This window comes from Staurois parvus, unplaced genomic scaffold (genome assembly GCF_062004578.1).
Source record: "Staurois parvus isolate SC_StPar_1 unplaced genomic scaffold, SC_StPar_1.0 ptg000616l, whole genome shotgun sequence".
Classification (NCBI taxonomy): Eukaryota; Metazoa; Chordata; class Amphibia; order Anura; family Ranidae; genus Staurois; species Staurois parvus.
The window spans coordinates 973,808-991,700 of NW_028318412.1; the positions used below are offsets into that span (position 1 = coordinate 973,808).

Consider the following 17,893-nt stretch of genomic DNA (forward strand, 5'->3'; position numbering starts at 1 on the left):
TAGCAAAAAGTCAAAAATATTGTTTTTTTTTAAAAAAAATTGTTGGTCTTTCTTTGTTTATAGCACAACAAATAAAAAACTCAGAGGTGATCAAACACCACCTAAAGAAAGCTCTATTTGTGGAAAAAAAAGGACACCAATTTAATTTATGTACATTATTGCACGACCGTGCAATTCTCAGATAACATAATGCAGCGCCGTATCCCAAAAAATAGCCTGGTCAGGAAGAGTGGTAAATCCTCTGGAGGGCAAGTGGTTAATGTACAGGTAAACCCTGTACTGCTGAAACAGTGATACTGAATGCAGCTCAGAACAAAAATGGGTCTGACTTGTTATTATGCAACTGTCCTGGTTAGGAAAAATAGGAGCAAGCTTTTAGTTCTGCTGTAAGGTTGTACAAAACACCATCCCACTCACTTTAAGGGCCTATTCACATTATTGCATGAAGAAGCTGTAAAATGTGTGTTACTTTAATGCACAGCAATGAGTGACCCTCATTGCTGAAGTCTCGCCTGCCTGTTAGCTATAGACTGGTTATCCTCCCTAGCCTGTTAGATATAGACTGGTTAGCCTCCCTGGCCTGTTAGATATAGACTGGTTAGCCTCCCTGGCCTGTTAGATATAGACTGGTTAGCCTCCCTGGCCTGTTAGATATAGACTGGTTAGCCTCCCTGGCCTGTTAGATATAGACTGGTTAGCCTCCCTGGCCTGCTAGATATAGACTGGTTATCCTCCCTGGCTTGTTAGATATAGACTGGCTAGCCTCCCTGGCCTGTTAGATATAGACTGGTTATCCTCCCTGGCCTGTTACAAATAGACTGGTTATCCTCCCTAGCCTGTTAGATATAGACTGGTTATCCTCCCTGTCTTGTTAGATATAGACTGGCTAGCCTCCCTGGCCTGTTACATATAGACTGGTTATCCTCCCTGTCTTGTTAGATATAGACTGGCTAGCCTCCCTGGCCTGTTACATATAGACTGGTTATCCTCCCTGTCTTGTTAGATATAGACTGGCTAGCCTCCCTGGCCTGTTAGATATAGACTGGTTATCCTCCCTGGCCTGTTACATATAGACTGGTTATCCTCCCTGTCTTGTTAGATATAGACTGGCTAGCCTCCCTGGCCTGTTAGATATAGACTGGTTATCCTCCCTGGCCTGTTACATATAGACTGGTTATCCTCCCTAGCCTGTTAGATATGGACTGGTTATCCTCCCTGGCCTGTTAGATATGGACTGGTTATCCTCCCTGGCCTGTTACATATAGACTGGTTATCCTCCCTAGCCTGTTAGATATGGACTGGTTATCCTCCCTGGCCTGTTACATATAGACTGGTTATCCTCCCTGGCTTGTTAGATATAGACTGGCTAGCTGTACTTACTGCGGCTCTTCTGTCTCCTCCTTATTTGGCTGAGCTTCGCACTGAACTGTACTGAACATTAATGGCTTTATAGGGCTCACTAGAGATCAAGAGACAACACTGTCAGCAAATCAGCTTTGAGTGCAGGCAAGTCTGAAAGGAAGAGGCAGCACAAGGGAGCACGGCAAACTCTGCAGAACTTTTCCTCCCGTATTTGTAAAGGCAAGCTGCAACAACTCTCCAATATTGCTCAATAACTAGCATTTTCCAGCAAAAGATCCTCTGTCCCTTCTCCATTCCCCTCCCAGAACTCTTCAGCTTCACACACCCAGCTTCCCCTCCCTTTTTACTACATGTGATTCTATAAGCAACTTGCAGACTTTATCCGATTTGACCTATACAGTGTCCAACGCCTTATCTATAACTCTGCCACCGCGCCATGTAACATTTAAATCATAAAAATAGTAAATAGTCATTTAATGCTACAAATAACTGGAGGAAATTGGGCAGGGCAATGGAAGAAAAGTGTCCAAGCATGTCATCTTAAGACAAGGGAAATGCTTTCCCCTATTTATATGAAAAATATGAAGCAATTGCAAGTGAGCTGTCAAAAAACTTAAAGTGTCACTAAACCCACAACAGTAAAATCAGTCTGTATATGCAGTAAAGCACATTGTTATACTCACTGTGGAACCTAAGGGGTTAATCCTCTGCATTGTGTAAAAAGGCTGTTTGATCCTGACTTCTCTGCCTCTCCTCTTGTTGAAATGACCAACTGATACAGACTGAACCCATAGTCACATGCACAAGCTCAGTTTAGTGTGTATTGCTAGAGAGGTGTTTTTTTTTCTTTTGGAGAGTGCATGTGATCAGCACAGGGTTAATCAGCACTGTCCAGACAGAGGTCAGGACTTTCACACCCTCCTACAGCAGAAAGAAAACACCTGCTACAAGCTTTAACCAGTGCTCTGCTGAAGTCACAAGATTGCTCTAACTGCTGATGAGAAAATGTATTTAGCAGTTTACGTTTACTAAAATAATTGCATTTCCATGTTGTGTGTACTGTGGGAGACCAGAAATAGTTAATGCAGGGTCCTGGGTTTAGTATCACTTTAACAGGTTCTATTCAGTAAGCTTTAACAGTCATTATTTGCCTGTTACTTTTTGCAACAAAAAGTGAAAATAACAATCGTTTGGGTCAAGCAAATGAATGTTATAGCAAATAAAATGTGTTATACCTTTATTTCCTATTGACACCTATTACTACTAAAGTATATGTAAACCCTCACCTTGTAAAACAACCCATCCAGTTTAAAATACAAAAGGAAAGGCAACACATTTGTCAATACATATAAAAACAACTATACATACATTTTCCCCCCTTTTTAAAAGTGATCATATACCTTTTATTCTTGCTGCACAAGAATCTTAGAGAGCTGATCTGATCTTCCCAGTGAATGGCAGGTCAAGTCTGATCATTGGAGGAGAGCAGGCTGAATTCTCAGCATAGCTAGAAAACTGCCCACGTTGTGCTCTCCTACCTAGTGTGGTCAGTTTGTATTAGCAAAGCAGAGGGACTGGAATATGAAATGCTAGGTTTGTAGCACCCTCCTATTTAGGTGCTAATTGGTAGGTAGGATTTAGGTAAACTTAGTTATGTTGGATGTGACTAACATGGATGTCAGACCCCTGTCCTTCTCACCAACTCGTGACAAAGAACTGGCCAATCACACACCGTGCTGTCACTTACATAACAATGCCACTCTCAGCTGCACCCTGCACAAAAGATTTTCCAGCTCGTGGGACCTCAATCTAGGTGCCAGCAGCCTGAGAGTGATTGTCATTGGGTTAGGTTAACTAAGAAATTAACTCTTTAAGTTACCACCACTGCATTTTTATTGAGAAAAAGGAAACTCACAATCTTATCAATAACATCTGTAACACACACTGCCACCACAGACCAGTATATTCATAGGACTATACTACAGTAGCACTCTTCCAGAGATAGGGATTCTTTTAGTTTGCATTGGCGTATTTAGTCCCTGGCCACACCAGTGCAAATTGTCATGTGATTTGATCATTTCAAAGCACATGACAAGTTGCACCCTATTGCTTGCAATACAAGCGGTCAAAATGGTACGACTCCGATGGAGTCGCACCGCTTTTAAAAGTAGTTCATGCACTACATTTTGCAAGTTCTGGTGCTACTTTCATAGTCATCTGTGCATGAAGTTGCACAGATGTCTTCCAAGTTGCTCCTGAAGTCTCACTGACATCCGACTTTGAAATAGTGCGAGTTCAAGTGAAGTCGCATGATTTCAAAGTCAGATTCTGTGTGACTGAAGTCAGAGAAATTGACAACACTTTTTAAAATAGGGTTTAATAATGAAAAGGTCAAAATGGTGCAAATAAAATATTTACAAAAGCAAAGGTAACAGTTCAGCCAATGGTGAGCAAGGTGCTCTCATAACTTGACAGATGTTCCTTGGTACATGAGAGCTGTCAAAATGTCCTGGAATTCACTTTTTCTGTGTTATCAAGGGGTATTGACAGAGACCATCTGACCAATTAAGCAGCTGAGGAGGGTCAATGGGGTGTATGACGGTATTATGGCCCTCCCTTACACACAGTTTATACTAATATTAATATCTTCCAATATGTGCAGGTTGCATTCTAAAAACTGGTAGGTTATTGTTTAGCATTCAATTTTATTTCTAGTTATACCAAACACAGTATGTCGGATGGGCCTGTCATCTAGGAGGTAGGAGACTGCTATCTTCCCTTCCGTATGCTCTAGCTTAGTCATGTATGACCTTGATTTGTTTGGTAAGATATTCTCCATTCAACTACACTTCACACTAATGTGTCATAGTCCTGTATAATTTTATGAATTGTGTGTAGATTTTATTAAATTGCAAATTGGACAGGGGGTCTCTTAGAGGTCGCCTAAAGCCTGACTGCTTTTACGATACTCATCAGTTTTGGGTAGACATTTTATGTCATGCTATGCATTCCTAATAGATTTGATTGCCCTACAAACCACGGGTGACAGAACTGAAGGATTTTAGATCTCTGGTCTAAGTGGAGATAACCGGTCCTTTGAAGACCCAGACCCTTGTTGACTCAAGACGCCTTTGAAACTATAGCTATGTTCTGGAAAGGGGAGGGGGAGGAATCAGAGCTGCTGGATCTCTGGTTTTAAAACAGAAAAGAAAATGATAAATAAAAGGTAATGGGTGAATTCTGAACAACATGGCTGCTACACACACAGCCTGTCATGTGCCTAGTCTGCACGATCATCAAATTGGGCTCTGCTGTAGTTAGGGAATTGGTTTTGATCAATTTGATTTGTTCTGGGCTCTGCAGGTGCAGGCTTTCCAGTCTCCCTCTGTCTTTCGAGAAGTGCTAGAACATAGTGGATGGAGAAAGTAGAGTCTGAACTGACAGCCTCAGCCAATCCCTGGTTTGGAGAGTGACCAGTAGGGAGCTGAGAGGTGTATATAAGGTCTGGAGCATGGAACAGCAGGGTTGTTTGCTGGCTGAAAAGTGACCCAACCTGGAAATGCTGTTGAACCTTCCAAGGCCTTTGAGAAGGCTTTGAATGTGCAGGGTTGTGGCTCAGAGAGAAGCTGAAGTACTCACTACAACCTGCAGGAACAGTTGAAGCAAAGTCTAGGAAGGATTTGGCTGATACTGAAAGGAGGCATCCATGTATGCAGTGGCACAATCAGCAGAGGCTTGAGAGCAATCCAGGGGAGAGACTGTTGTTATTGTGCTCTTTTGGTGGAGTGACTGTTCCCAAATCTGCTGGCCAAGGTTTCCACTGTGGGATCCTCCTGTGCTGAATTGTTCACTTTTTCTACATTGAAAGCCTTTTCTGCACAAGTTAACTGTTTGCAAGACAGTATCCTCAACCACGTGTGTCTTAGTTCTGGGTATACCAAGGTTCACCCTAATCCTTATTTCAGTTCTACAAACAATACAAAAAAGACACAAAAAGACACTATCTGCCTGCTCACTGTATGAAATACTGTATACTTGGCTGAAAATACCATGTGACTGGCTGCTTGCACAATTTGGGGCCAAAATCTTGGTTAATCAGCAGGACCAAACAGAGGGCCTGCGCTGTCGGTTTATATATTCTTAACTTTTTGGAATCTTCCCTGAAAAACCCTGCACTTCACGCTGGACAATTTTCATTTCATGTCAATGGGCACAGATGTGCAATTTTTACATGTTGACAATTGCCAACATGTGCTTTAATTGATTTCAAGACAAATATCTGTGCATTTAAAGCCTATCTGAACTTTCCGCATAAATTAGCAAACCATGGTGCAGATGTATCAGAAAAGGTATGCAAAGTCTTACAGTTTGTATTCTTTAGAATCCAAATCGTGAGTAGAAAAGTCTGTATCCTGCCAGCATGTTGTACAGAAGAACCCTTGCTCGCTGTGCAGAATCAGTGGTCTCTTGGCAGATGCCCAACACACCCCACAGCATCTGCAACATCAGCAAATCGCATGCTCCCTTCCGAGATTTGCAGCTTAAAACTGAAGAAAAGTAACAGAATACTAATATGTCAGTTCCTGCACTGCCTCACCTCAGATTTTATTACAAGGTCCCTTGCTAGGGACATAACGCACTATTCTGGGCTTTAACCTGTTTTTCCTAAGCATTGTCTGTCTTTTTGATTACTATGCAGAGTGTCCAGTCTGAATTCAAAATACACAAAATGAATAAATAACTCTTAAAATAACTTTACCATGCTTTATACCAGAAACATGTTAACTTTTGCAGGATTTGATTGTGGAATTGCAAACTACCTTAGTTTTCCACTTTTCACATCACAGTCACACTACCTTCAGTTTTACATTAGCCAAAAGATGGCAAACCTACTACTGATGTAGGAGCAGTAGAAAATAATTATCTATTACAAGTCCAGACTGACAGTGATAGCGTGGAGACCTGCTTTCTACTCCAAAATGTCACAGTTCATAGTTGGATACCATGTACAAAAATATTTTTTCTGGTCATCCTACCGTCAGCACACAATGGGTTAACCCCTCCCTTTGGATACTCAGGACCACCTTTCCCAGCTTAATAAAAAAGAGGCTCTCCCCTCCCTTCCTGTTCTCTTTTTTTGGGTATGAAGGTATGACAACAAGCATTCCCACCTACTGAACCTTTCCCCCGCAGGTTCAGCCTCTCCTGGGATTGGAGGGTCCAGAAATAATAGAAGTAAATACTGGATGCCCTGTGTGCCAGGGCTGTAGGTATATAGTGCTTAAATTGCACGTTTTTTGGTGTTGTAGCGTGCTAGCATTGGCGTAGGAGACTTACTTCAGTCTTTTTTTTCTTTCTCCAGCTCATCTGAGCTGCACTGTCTGCTTCGCTGTCTCTTGGGGCTGGCACTGACGTCACTAGGGCGGGGCGCGGCAGGAGTGTCCCGCCGATCACCTAGCAACCGCACTGCTAAAGGTGGGAAGCCGTGGTGGTGGTGACGTTGAATACCACAGCTGATATCCCGGTTGACAGCGGTAAGAGACACGGCAGGGGCTTTGAGGTCGCAGGGCAAACTCAGCAGCCTCCCCTTCAACCGATCTCTCTTCCTTCCTTACTCCACAGATACCTGCCACCATTCCTCTATCTCTCTGCATTCCGGAGGTGCATTGACTTTTGACAGGTAAAAAGGAGGACAATTTAAAGGGACAGGCAAAAAAAGAGAGGGGGGGGATTTAGAGAGCGGAAGGGGAGAGAGCTGGAGTTTGAGTAGGTGTACTCAGTAAAGATTTCAATCCTTTTTGTTTATCTCTCTGATCTTTGTTCCCCAGCCATGGGCTCACCACAGCCACAGCAGGCACGAAGATCTGCGAAAAGGTAGGAGGGGCTTCGGGGGACTACGGTGAAAAGAGTGCTACTCATGGAACAAACATGATGCCTATTCTTTCTCGAAGCAGGAGCCTTAAAGAATGCGCTTGCAGAAAGAAAGTCCCACCATTGCTCAATATCTCCGCGATCTAAGTCTCACTCGAAACACAAATTTCACTCGCCTGTCATTTCAAGCTACAGTAGAACTCTGGCCATGAACCCAAAGCAGACAAGCTGGCCCTCAGATGGCCTATGTTGGACTCGTGCGGCTCCATCAGCTCCTGGGAAAGTATTGTGTGCTTAATGCATGAGGGATGTTGCCACAGACAAAGAAGCAGAAGCCCGTAGAGTAAAGGATTATATATGTCATGTACCTTACTTGTGAACCTGACAGCAGAGGAAGGCCTCTCGTACGGCTCCGGCTCAAGGGCCACTGAAAGTGGGACAGCAACCACAAGAGCACGGTGGGGTATGAGTGCCTGTTCAGTCCTGTAGTCTGTGTCGGAATTGCTGGCACTTCACTGGCCAATGGGATGGCTGGATTGGCTGGCAACTGAGCAGACTGGTAGCAGAGCAGGCAGGCAGTGGAGCAGGCTGGTAGCAGACTGTATGCAGGGTCAGACAAGCCAGGTCGGTAACAGATAAGCAGATCAGACATGAATGGCAGGCAGAAGAATGGTCGGGTCACAAGCCAGGGTCAGTGTTGGTGGGAGCAGATCAGGCAGAGTCCGAAGGCAGAGGCGGGGTCAATCACAGGTAATCAGTCACAGGAACAGGATCAGGCACAGGAATACAGGGGGGGAGCTGCAGGTCAGACAGCAATTCACTAGTGCAGCTGATGCACCTTTATAGGCCAGTGGGCGCCAGAACTAGCCAATGCACATTTCCGTGCATATACGCCCACGCATGCGCATATGTGTACGGCCACGCACAACAGTACGAGCACCTGCAGGCCCGCGCCTGCGCATTCGCATGTGGCTACGAGCCTCAGCTATGCCATGGCCAACATGTCCCTGACAATATACATGAAGCAGTAGTTGAAAGCATGCATCTAGTCTCCAATAAAAGGAGTTCAAAATGTGAACCTACATTAGGGAGCCCTCTGGACCAAAAGCAAAAACCACCAGTTGTGCTGGAAATTTCTTCAGGGTCTCCTTCTGAATCAGAAGACTTGCCCGATCATTTGTTCAATTTCAATCTAATAGACTCATATATTATGACCATAAAGGGGGCCATATACTGGAATCATGATTCTCAACCTCTGGAGAAGGTGAAGAGATTTTTTCCCAACATCAGAAGACAAGGGGCCTCCTTCCCTTTGAGGAGATTCGTAAGTTATTTTAAGACAAATGGGAACAACCAGAGAGGAAATCCAGAATCCAAAGTTGGTTTGCAAAAACTATATCCATTTAGGCCCGCCGATGTTGCTTTGTGGGAAACAGCGCTAGGAGTGGACGCGGCTCTACAGCATCTTGCAAGGCATGTGTCTCTCCCCTTGGAGGACTCAACCACCTTCAGAGAACCGATGCATAGGTGATCTCTTTGGTCACAGGAGCAGCTTGTCGCCCGGCCATTGCCCTAACGCCCATCTCAAGGGCCTGGAAAATGTGGGTCTTAAATGTAGAGACGGCATTAAATTCAGGAACTGAGGCAGCAAAGATCATTTAGCCCTCAAAGAGCTCAACCTGATGGAAGCCTTCTTAGCGAAGTCTTCCATAGATCTGGTGAAGCTGTTACAGATGGCAAATCAGGCCTGTTAGCTCAGACAAGGAAGAGACCGCAACCCTTCCGGTCAGGGCAGTTTGATTTCAGGAGAGCCCGGGAAGCAAGATCGTACAGACCAGGCCGGTCCTCAAATTCGCAGTGGGGGGAAGAGCACTATCAATTCAGATGTTTGCCATTCTGAATCAACACAGCACTCAGAGTGTTCTCCAAGATCCTACTAGCAACCATAGCGTTTATTCATATGCCAAAGATAAAGATCCATCATTATCTAGACAATATCCTGGTGGTGGCCTGTTCAAGCTAAGAACTAACACTACAATGTGACAAAGTATTAGACATCTTGTCCATTTTCGGTTGGCTTATAAACAGGCAGAAGAGCCATCTAATCCCAGCCTAGGAGATTGAGTACCTGAGTGCGGTCTTCCACACAAGATTGGGACAGATCTTCCTGCCTTACCACAAAAGAGTCGAACTGAAGGTATGTGTCTACAGAGTGATGTAATCACCAGCACTGTTTGCAACAGACTGTATGACTCTTAGGGGATATCCACGACGGCGGTGCCTTGGGCGAAGTTCCATATGAGGACGTTACAAATGTCCTTCCTAAGTCAATGGGATGGCTGTTCAATGGACCAGCAGATCCGTGTGGCACACGGATCTGACAGAGCCTAGTCTGGTGGACAGCACCAGAGACCTTATCGCGGGGCATGCCTCTCAGTCCAGGAGACTGGATTTATATAACCTCAGACACCAGCCTCTGAGGCTGGGGGGCTCACTGTCTCGGGAGACAAGCGCAGGGCAGATGGCATGCTACAGAGACCAGGCACTCCAACCTCCTGGAACTGCAGGCAGCATACCAGGCCCTACGGGACTTCGAAGGACTGATTCGGGGAGCCCGGGTCAAGCTAATGTCAGACAATCTGACGGCAGTAGCCTATATAGACCAGCAAGGTGGAACCAAGAGCCTGTGATTGCTCCAGTTGGCAACCAAAATCTTTCTTTGGGCAGAGGCTCATGTGGAAGCCCTAACGGCAGCCTATATTCCAGCCAAGCACAACCAGATAGCAGACCAGCTAAGTCGGAAGTTTCCCGCCAATGACGAGTGGTCAATAAACAGACGCTACCTGCAACCAATCTTCGCCAGATGGGGAATGCCCATCGTAAACCTGATGGAAACACAAGGGAATGCGCAACTACCAAAACTCATGACGGGCTTCGCATGCTACAAGGCATTAGCGCAGGATGCCGTCTCAATTTCTTGGCAGTTTCCACTAGTGTGTCTGTTCCCTCCGATTCCTCTAATTATGAGGACCCTTCTAAAGGTTGCGAGGGAGAGAGTCCATGTCATCCTAATCCTTCCCTTCTGACCTCAGAGGTCGTGGCTTCCTCTGCTCCTAGAGATGACAGTGGTCCCGCCAGTACCTCTGCCTCACGGGAAAGATTTCTTACAGCAAGAGCATTGGGTTCATCCCAACTCGAGGAGATTACAACTGAAAGCTTGGGTGTTGAATTGGCTAGATTACATTCTCAAGGCCTCTTGGAGGAAGTAATTTCAACATTAGTAAAAGCAAGCAAAGCTACAACGAACACTACATAGTCTAGAATATGGAAGAAATTTTAAGCTTTTGCGTCACAACATAATTTCTCCTGGCTGGCTCCAAGCATTGCTAGCATATACTAGAATTCCTGCAGTCGGCACTGAATATGGGCTTGGCATATAGCTCAATCAAGGTACAAGTCGCAGCACTGTCTTCCTTCATGAGACATAAATGGGCAGATGGGCCTTTAATAAAACAGTTCTTCAGGGCAACAATAGGAATGCGGCCTCCTGGAAAGGACTTCTTTCCAGCTTGGGACTTAAGCACAGTACTAAAGGCTCTGCTACAGCCCCCATTTGAGCCTTTTGAATCATGCTCATTATGGTTTCTGACAATTATATTAACCTTCCATACAGCTATCACAACAGCGAGAATTGTTTTGGAGTTAGCAGCCCTATCATGTAGATTCTGCGTCCCTTGTTTGTCTTATCCTCCAAGGTAGTCTCAAAAGGAAAAGGAAAATTGAGTATTGATATTTTCCATTTTCATATTGTGCCACTGCATTTTTAAATGCTACTCTTTCTGGTGCTAAAAAGATCAAGCAAATGGAATGTGAATTATTTCCTAGATGTTGTTCTGTCCCCACATGAAGGCGAATGAAGGTATATCTAATAATGGCTGTGTAACTTCCTACCTTCGTATCCAAGCAGTGGAGCAGACCGGACCGGCAGATGTTCAGGTTAGATGGATCCAAACGTATACACGGGAATGAAATCAGCGTGGGTTTATTTGGTCCAAAATACAGCGACAAACAGTGATACAATACTGAAAGGTAGTAGAGGTATTCATGCTGTCCTGTGATATCTTTCCTGAGGCTAACTGCTGGTCAAAAACTGATGCCTTCACAAGCCCAGGGTAATGAATGTCCTGTCACACAGCTATATAGCAGATAAAATGGCTGCAGGAAGTGACCAGAACCAAGGCTTGCCTAAAACCACGCCCAGCAGAGAAAACACTTACTAGCTATAACAAAGGCATGCAGCATGCAAATTCTGGCCAGCAGATGGCAGCAACAGATCAAGACATAGAAACAACATGGTGAAATAAGAATTGGTGATACAATGCACAGTTAAATAACAAATATGAGGAGAACAGCACACTCCCCGTCTGAAATTCCATAAGGGATTTCACTATGACGAATGTCCATAAAATATAAAACAACCTGTAACAAAGAACATGTTAGAATGCAATAAACATAACAATATAGTAGATTCCGAGTTGGAATAGAGAAGAACCACAAAGTTCAAGTTCAGTAGAGTTCATCCAGCAGGAATGTTCTTGATGGGTAGTATCAAAATGAGTTCATTAATTGGCCTTGCGAATATTTTAAGCTCACCCTTTCTGAAGATCTTCAACTCCACTTTACGGACCTTGCCATCCTTGCTAGGAAGAACCTTTGTAATTAGTCCCATAGGCCAGTCAATCCGTACGGTATGTTGCTCCTTCATTAACACGAGGTCGCCTTCTTTTAGGTTTGGTTTGTGGTGTTGCCACTTTCTTCTGCCTTGAAGAATATTGAGATACTCCTTTCGCCACCTGTTCCAGAAGTAATCAGCTAGGTATTGTACACGTTTCCAGTGTTTTTGGTAGATATTCGCATGAGTAAATTCTCCACTAGGTAATAGCGTAATCTCAGTTTTTTGGGTAAGTAGGATAGCTGGAGTCAGTACGGCTGGTGTTTCAGGATCCATAGATACTGGCACGAGGGGTCTAGAATTGATGATGGCTGAAACTTCAGCGAGAAGGGTGACTAGAGTCTCATGTGTGAGTCTTGAAGAGTTTACATCCATCAACATAGAATTCAAGATGTTGCGTGAGATGCCGATCATTCTCTCCCAGGAGCCCCCCATGTGGGAACTATGAGGAGGATTGAAAATCCAGGTGCAACCCTTTTCCGCCAAGTGATCTTGAATGGATTTGGTGTCTATGTTCAGTTCTCTACAGGCTCCAATGAAGTTGCTTCCACGGTCAGACCTCAACTGTTTCACTGGTCCTCTGATTGCAAAGAACCGTCTTAAGGCATTAATAAGGCTGGATGTGTCCATGGATTCTATGACCTCTAAGTGAACGGCTCGCACACTCATGCAAGTAAATAGTACAGCCCAACGCTTACTGTTTGCGTGACCGCCACGGGTCCTGCGTGCGGACACCATCCATGGCCCGAAGACGTCTAGGCCAACGTAGGTGAAAGGCGGCTCTGTACATAGTCTGTCCGCAGGCAAATCAGCCATTTGTTGGTGTAGTTGTTTTCCTCTAGCTTTGCGACAGTGAACACAGTCATGCAGTACTTGGGCCACACGTCTTTTCATACCTATAATCCAAAGGCCAGCAGACCGTAACTTGCCCTCAGTGATTTGCCTGCCCTGGTGTTCAGTCTTTTTGTGGTAGTGTCGGATCAGCAAGACGGTGATATGGTGTTTGCTGGGAATGATGAGAGGATTTTGTTCTGCAACTCTTAGGTGGGCTTGATTCAAACGACCACCAACTCTGAGCAAGCCAAAACTGTCAATAACTGGATTTAAGTTGGCAAGAGGGCTTTTTATTGGAATCTGCTGTTTGTTGTATAAGCACTTCCATTCTACATTGAATTCCTCTTGTTGGACGTGACGTATTATGAGGGACTCACTATGAGAGATGCTCTCCGCAGAGAAGGGTTTATGGCAGACGTGCCAACCGTGACAATCCTTATCTTTGTGAGTATTGTGATAACATTCCGCAATGTGCACTAACCTTGCGATAGTCCTGACGAGTCTCATCCAACTGGAGAAATGTTCAAAGCGCTGGCTACCGAGGCTGGAGATTTGCTTTGTTCCAGTGACCAATACACTGACTTCAGCGCGGATTTCTGGATCATTATCCGGATCCTGGATGCTGAAAACTTCCTGTACACAATCGTCCGCCTGTTTTAGCAGAAACTCCGGACCTGTAAGCCAAGTAGAGTTAGTAAACGAACCTACAGACATAGGTCTAGTGGCATGATCTACTCCGAATGAAGGTAAGTACCAGCACTTGTCGTTCTTCCTTAAGGATGGAGCTGGTTCTGCATGGTTGTTATGGAATATTTTATCCATAAAGGCAACGATGTGTTCTCTCATTTCAGGCTTGCTGTTCATGGTACGCTGAAGAGAGTTAAATCTAGACAGAGCTTGTTCCCGGTTGTTTGGGAGTCTTACCCTATTAGCTCGGAAGGGTAATGGAGAAACCCAGTGATTGGTTTCGTCTTTAAAGAACTCACTGTCCATTATCTTGACAAATTCTCTGTCCTCTACTGACAAGGCTACTTTATCGTCGTCCTTGGTTGTATGAAAGACTGATCTCCCCAAGTTGTCGGCAAAGAGGGGAGTAATGACGTCAGGTGGTTGTATGAGGCCTGGAGACTTCTCCTTCACCTCATAGTGATGAGGACACGGCTTAATGCAAGTTGTGCGTCCATCTGCACGCACGTACGTTTTGAAGGAGTCAATTCCTGGTTGATCTAAGCATACATTTCCTATGATTACCCATCCCAAGTCCAGTCTCTGGGCGTATGGTGCATAGTCAGGACCATTACACTGTTGACGCACCTTGTGTACCCTTAGATTGTCTCTGCCGAGCAGGAGTAGAATCTCGGCGTTGATGTCCATAGGTGGGATAACGTTGGCTAGGTGCCTTAGGTGAGGTTGGTGAACTGCAGCTTCTGGGGTAGGAATCTCATCCCTATGGTTGGGTATTTGATCGCATTCGATCAGCGTCGGTAAGGGTATTTCCGTATCCCCACTGACAGGAGAAGCGATGAATCCTTGTGCCCTCCTGCCGCTAGTCTCTATGCGGCCCGAGCAGGTGTTTAAGGTATAGGGTTCGGATGGTCCCTTTATTCCAAAGGCTTCAAAGAATTTAGGACCTGCTAGGGACCGGTTGCTTTGGTCATCAATGATGGCATACATTTTTACTGCCTTTTCTGGTAGTCCCTCTGGGTAGACCTTGATCAGGCATATTCGGGCACAACATTTCTCGCACTGGCCCTCCCCACATACATCCAAGCATGAGCAGGAAACAGCAGTCGCTGCATTAGCGTAATTTTGGGGCTCCCCGCCATGACTTGGAGCAGGACTGGTGGTGACGGCAGTGGGTGAATCTCTGGAGAGTGGGATTGGGTGCATAGCTGAGGCATGTCTTTCACTATGACACTCCTCACACTTGATGACAGATTTACAGTCCTTAGCCATGTGCTCCAATGAAGCGCAGCATCTGAAACATACCCCGAGCTCGGTGAGGATTTTCTTGCGCTCCAGTATGGTTTTGAATCTAAACCCTCTACATTTGTTCAGAGAGTGTGGTTTTTTATGAATGGGACATTCACGATTGAAGGTCTTATCTCCTGATGAGGTGGTGTACTGTTTACCCGTGGGTACTGCAGGAGATGGTAGGCTAGTCTTTCTAACACTCACGCTGCTCTTGAAGTCTCTGTGTTTATGCATGATGCTTTCATACCTTGACGATGATGTTGCTGAAGCTGTAGTGTTGAACTCCAGGAAGTCGAGGCTGGGGTCATTCCTCATCTGGGACTGTTCATCGATAAATCTACAGAAGTGAATAAATGGGGGAAAGGTGATGTCATGCTCTCTTTTGTACCTTGAGACTGATGCCGCCCACTTTTCTTGCAGACTGTATGGTAGCTTCACGACAATTGGGTTCACTCCATGAGCTGTATCCAGGTAGCAAAGCCCAGACAGACGAGGGTCACCCTTGGCAAGCTCCAGTTCCATGAGCAGATCACTTAAATCCTGAAGCTTCTGGACATCCTTGAGATTGATCCTTGGAACGTTCTGCAGTCTCTTGAATAGGGCCTTCTCTATTGCTTCTGCACTGCCGAAGGTACGTTCGAGTCTCTGCCAGGCGACAGCAAGACCTGCTTCTGCTTGTCCCACATAGACAGTTCTGAGGCTCTTGACACGATTTGTGGAGCCTGGGCCCAGCCATTTGATCAAGAGGTCAAACTCCTGCTCTGCGGTTAGGTTGAGGTTAGCGATGGCGGCCTTGAAGGTTGCCTTCCAAGCTCTGTAGCTCTCTGCACGGTCATCAAATTTTGAGAGACTGGTGTTGGTTAGCTCTCTGCTCACCATAAACCTGGCAAACTCAGACATATCTGATTTCTCACTGCTTGTTGCCATGACGACTTGTGATGCCCCTGGGGCGTATTGGCTGCCTGGTGTGAAGGGGTGAGATGCTTCCGGGTAGAATGATGTAGCTGCAGGGTTAAGCTTTCGTTTAGCCTCTGTATATTGTGATGACTGCTGCTTGAGCTGTGGAGGTAGGCCAGAAAACGCCTGATAGCGATCTTTCTGTAACAATCGTCCTTGAGAGGGCACTTCCGGGTAACGGTTATTAGGTTGCTCGGGTGCTGTGGGTGGCACTGGTACCGCAGGTAGAGCTGACTTGGAGGTTTCAGTGTTCTCGGCTTGGACGGTACTGCAAACTGGGGGTGGCGCAGATAACTGATTCAGTACATAGTCACTGGTGCGATCAACTGGATCATCTATCTCCTGTGGTAGCGAGCAGACTGGATCAAGACCTTGGCTCAATGCTTGCTCAAGTAGTCTTACTTTAGCTAATGCAATTTCCTCCTGCATCTCTGATTCGAAAATCTTTATTCGAGCCTCTGCTTCTGCCCTCTTGGCCTCTGCTTCTGCCTCTGCCCTCTTGGCCTCTGCCTCTGCTTCTGCCCTCTTGGCCTCTGCTTCTGCCCTCTTGGCCTCTGACTCTGCTTCTGCCCTCTTGGCCTCTGCCTCTGCTTCTGCCCTCTTGGCCTCTGCCTCTGCTTCTGCCCTCTTCGCCTCTGCCCTTGCAAGAGCTTCTTTTTCTGTGAAGGAGCGTCTCGCTTTGGATTGCTCTGCGTTTATGCGGGCCTCTAGTAATCTGTCGCTCAAGGCTGAGCTTCTTGAGCACGATGATCTGTATGACCGAGAGGAATGTTTAGATGAATTTGATCTGTGTGACTTAGTTTCTTGCAAATGCGAGATACGGAGTTCCGCTTTACCTTTAACATCCAGCACCATGACGTCTCTTTGTCTGGCTATTGATTCTGCCTTGCTCAGTTCTGATAGGGCTTCATCGATATTAGAGTCTTTTAGAAAGGTTATATACCTTGTGGACAGTTTATTGTATCTTTCATGAGCTGTGTCCAGCCGCCCGATGGCAACTTGTAAGCTTGTGGCATCACCTGAGGAGGATTTAAGTCCGGACATGAGGGAGGAAACTCGTTCCCATTGCTCCTCCAGGTTATCACATAGCTCATCTTTCGTGGTGTGATAATTTTCAATGACTTTTACTGTCGGTTTCAGAGAGCGTCTTGGTCGTACGACTTGTTCTGCTGGAAGTGTGGATTCTGTTCCCTGCCCTTCATAACGATCAGTATCAGGTTGTATTTGCTTTAGTTCATCACTGGGGAACTGTGCAAAGTCCTTTTCGGCCATTTTGACTTAAGGTGCGCTGTCCCTTTAAGAAAATGAAGTTTTGAATTGGGCGCTGAAAATCGCAGCACGGCTCCGATAGGGCACCTTGACAAAATTTCTAAGATGTTTAAAGTGAATTGTGGGGTTTTGCGGGCCACAGCAATGTAAGGAGCGTGCATAAACAGTACTTCTATTATGCGAGGAAAGGTTAATATAGGACTTTAGGAATGGCTTGGCGAGTTGTGGAGGACTTCCAGGCGAGACTATAGATACTGCGTATGTGCAGTGCTTCCGCATAGGCTTGTGGAACGTGCGCTGTAGCCGGGCAGATTTGCTGCAAGTGGGCCTGTTGCTAGGGAGATTCCTGAGTGTGGTACTGGACTCTGAGGGAATCTGTAGCGGGGTATGGACTTCAAGGCAGTTTTTGACTGTTCTGTCCCCACATGAAGGCGAATGAAGGTATATCTAATAATGGCTGTGTAACTTCCTACCTTCGTATCCAAGCAGTGGAGCAGACCGGACCGGCAGATGTTCAGGTTAGATGGATCCAAACGTATACACGGGAATGAAATCAGCGTGGGTTTATTTGGTCCAAAATACAGCGACAAACAGTGATACAATACTGAAAGGTAGTAGAGGTATTCATGCTGTCCTGTGATATCTTTCCTGAGGCTAACTGCTGGTCAAAAACTGATGCCTTCACAAGCCCAGGGTAATGAATGTCCTGTCACACAGCTATATAGCAGATAAAATGGCTGCAGGAAGTGACCAGAACCAAGGCTTGCCTAAAACCACGCCCAGCAGAGAAAACACTTACTAGCTATAACAAAGGCATGCAGCATGCAAATTCTGGCCAGCAGATGGCAGCAACAGATCAAGACATAGAAACAACATGGTGAAATAAGAATTGGT

General features: G+C 45.6%; 1 protein-coding gene across 6 annotated transcripts in view; it reads right to left on the minus strand.

Annotated features, from left to right (window-relative positions):
* The window catches only part of LOC149449495 (UDP-glucuronosyltransferase 1A1-like), an 82,311-nt gene that overhangs the window by 17,717 nt on the left and 46,701 nt on the right, over nt 1–17,893 (minus strand). Inside the window, exon 1 of one of the 6 annotated variants that reach the window (XM_089693163.1) lies at nt 1,381–1,503. The exons of the other annotated variants lie outside the window; for them this stretch is intronic. The gene's annotated coding sequence lies outside the window, so the exon portion shown is untranslated. Of the gene's footprint in view, nt 1–1,380; nt 1,504–17,893 lie in introns of those variants that run through there. 6 annotated transcript variants of the gene reach the window in all.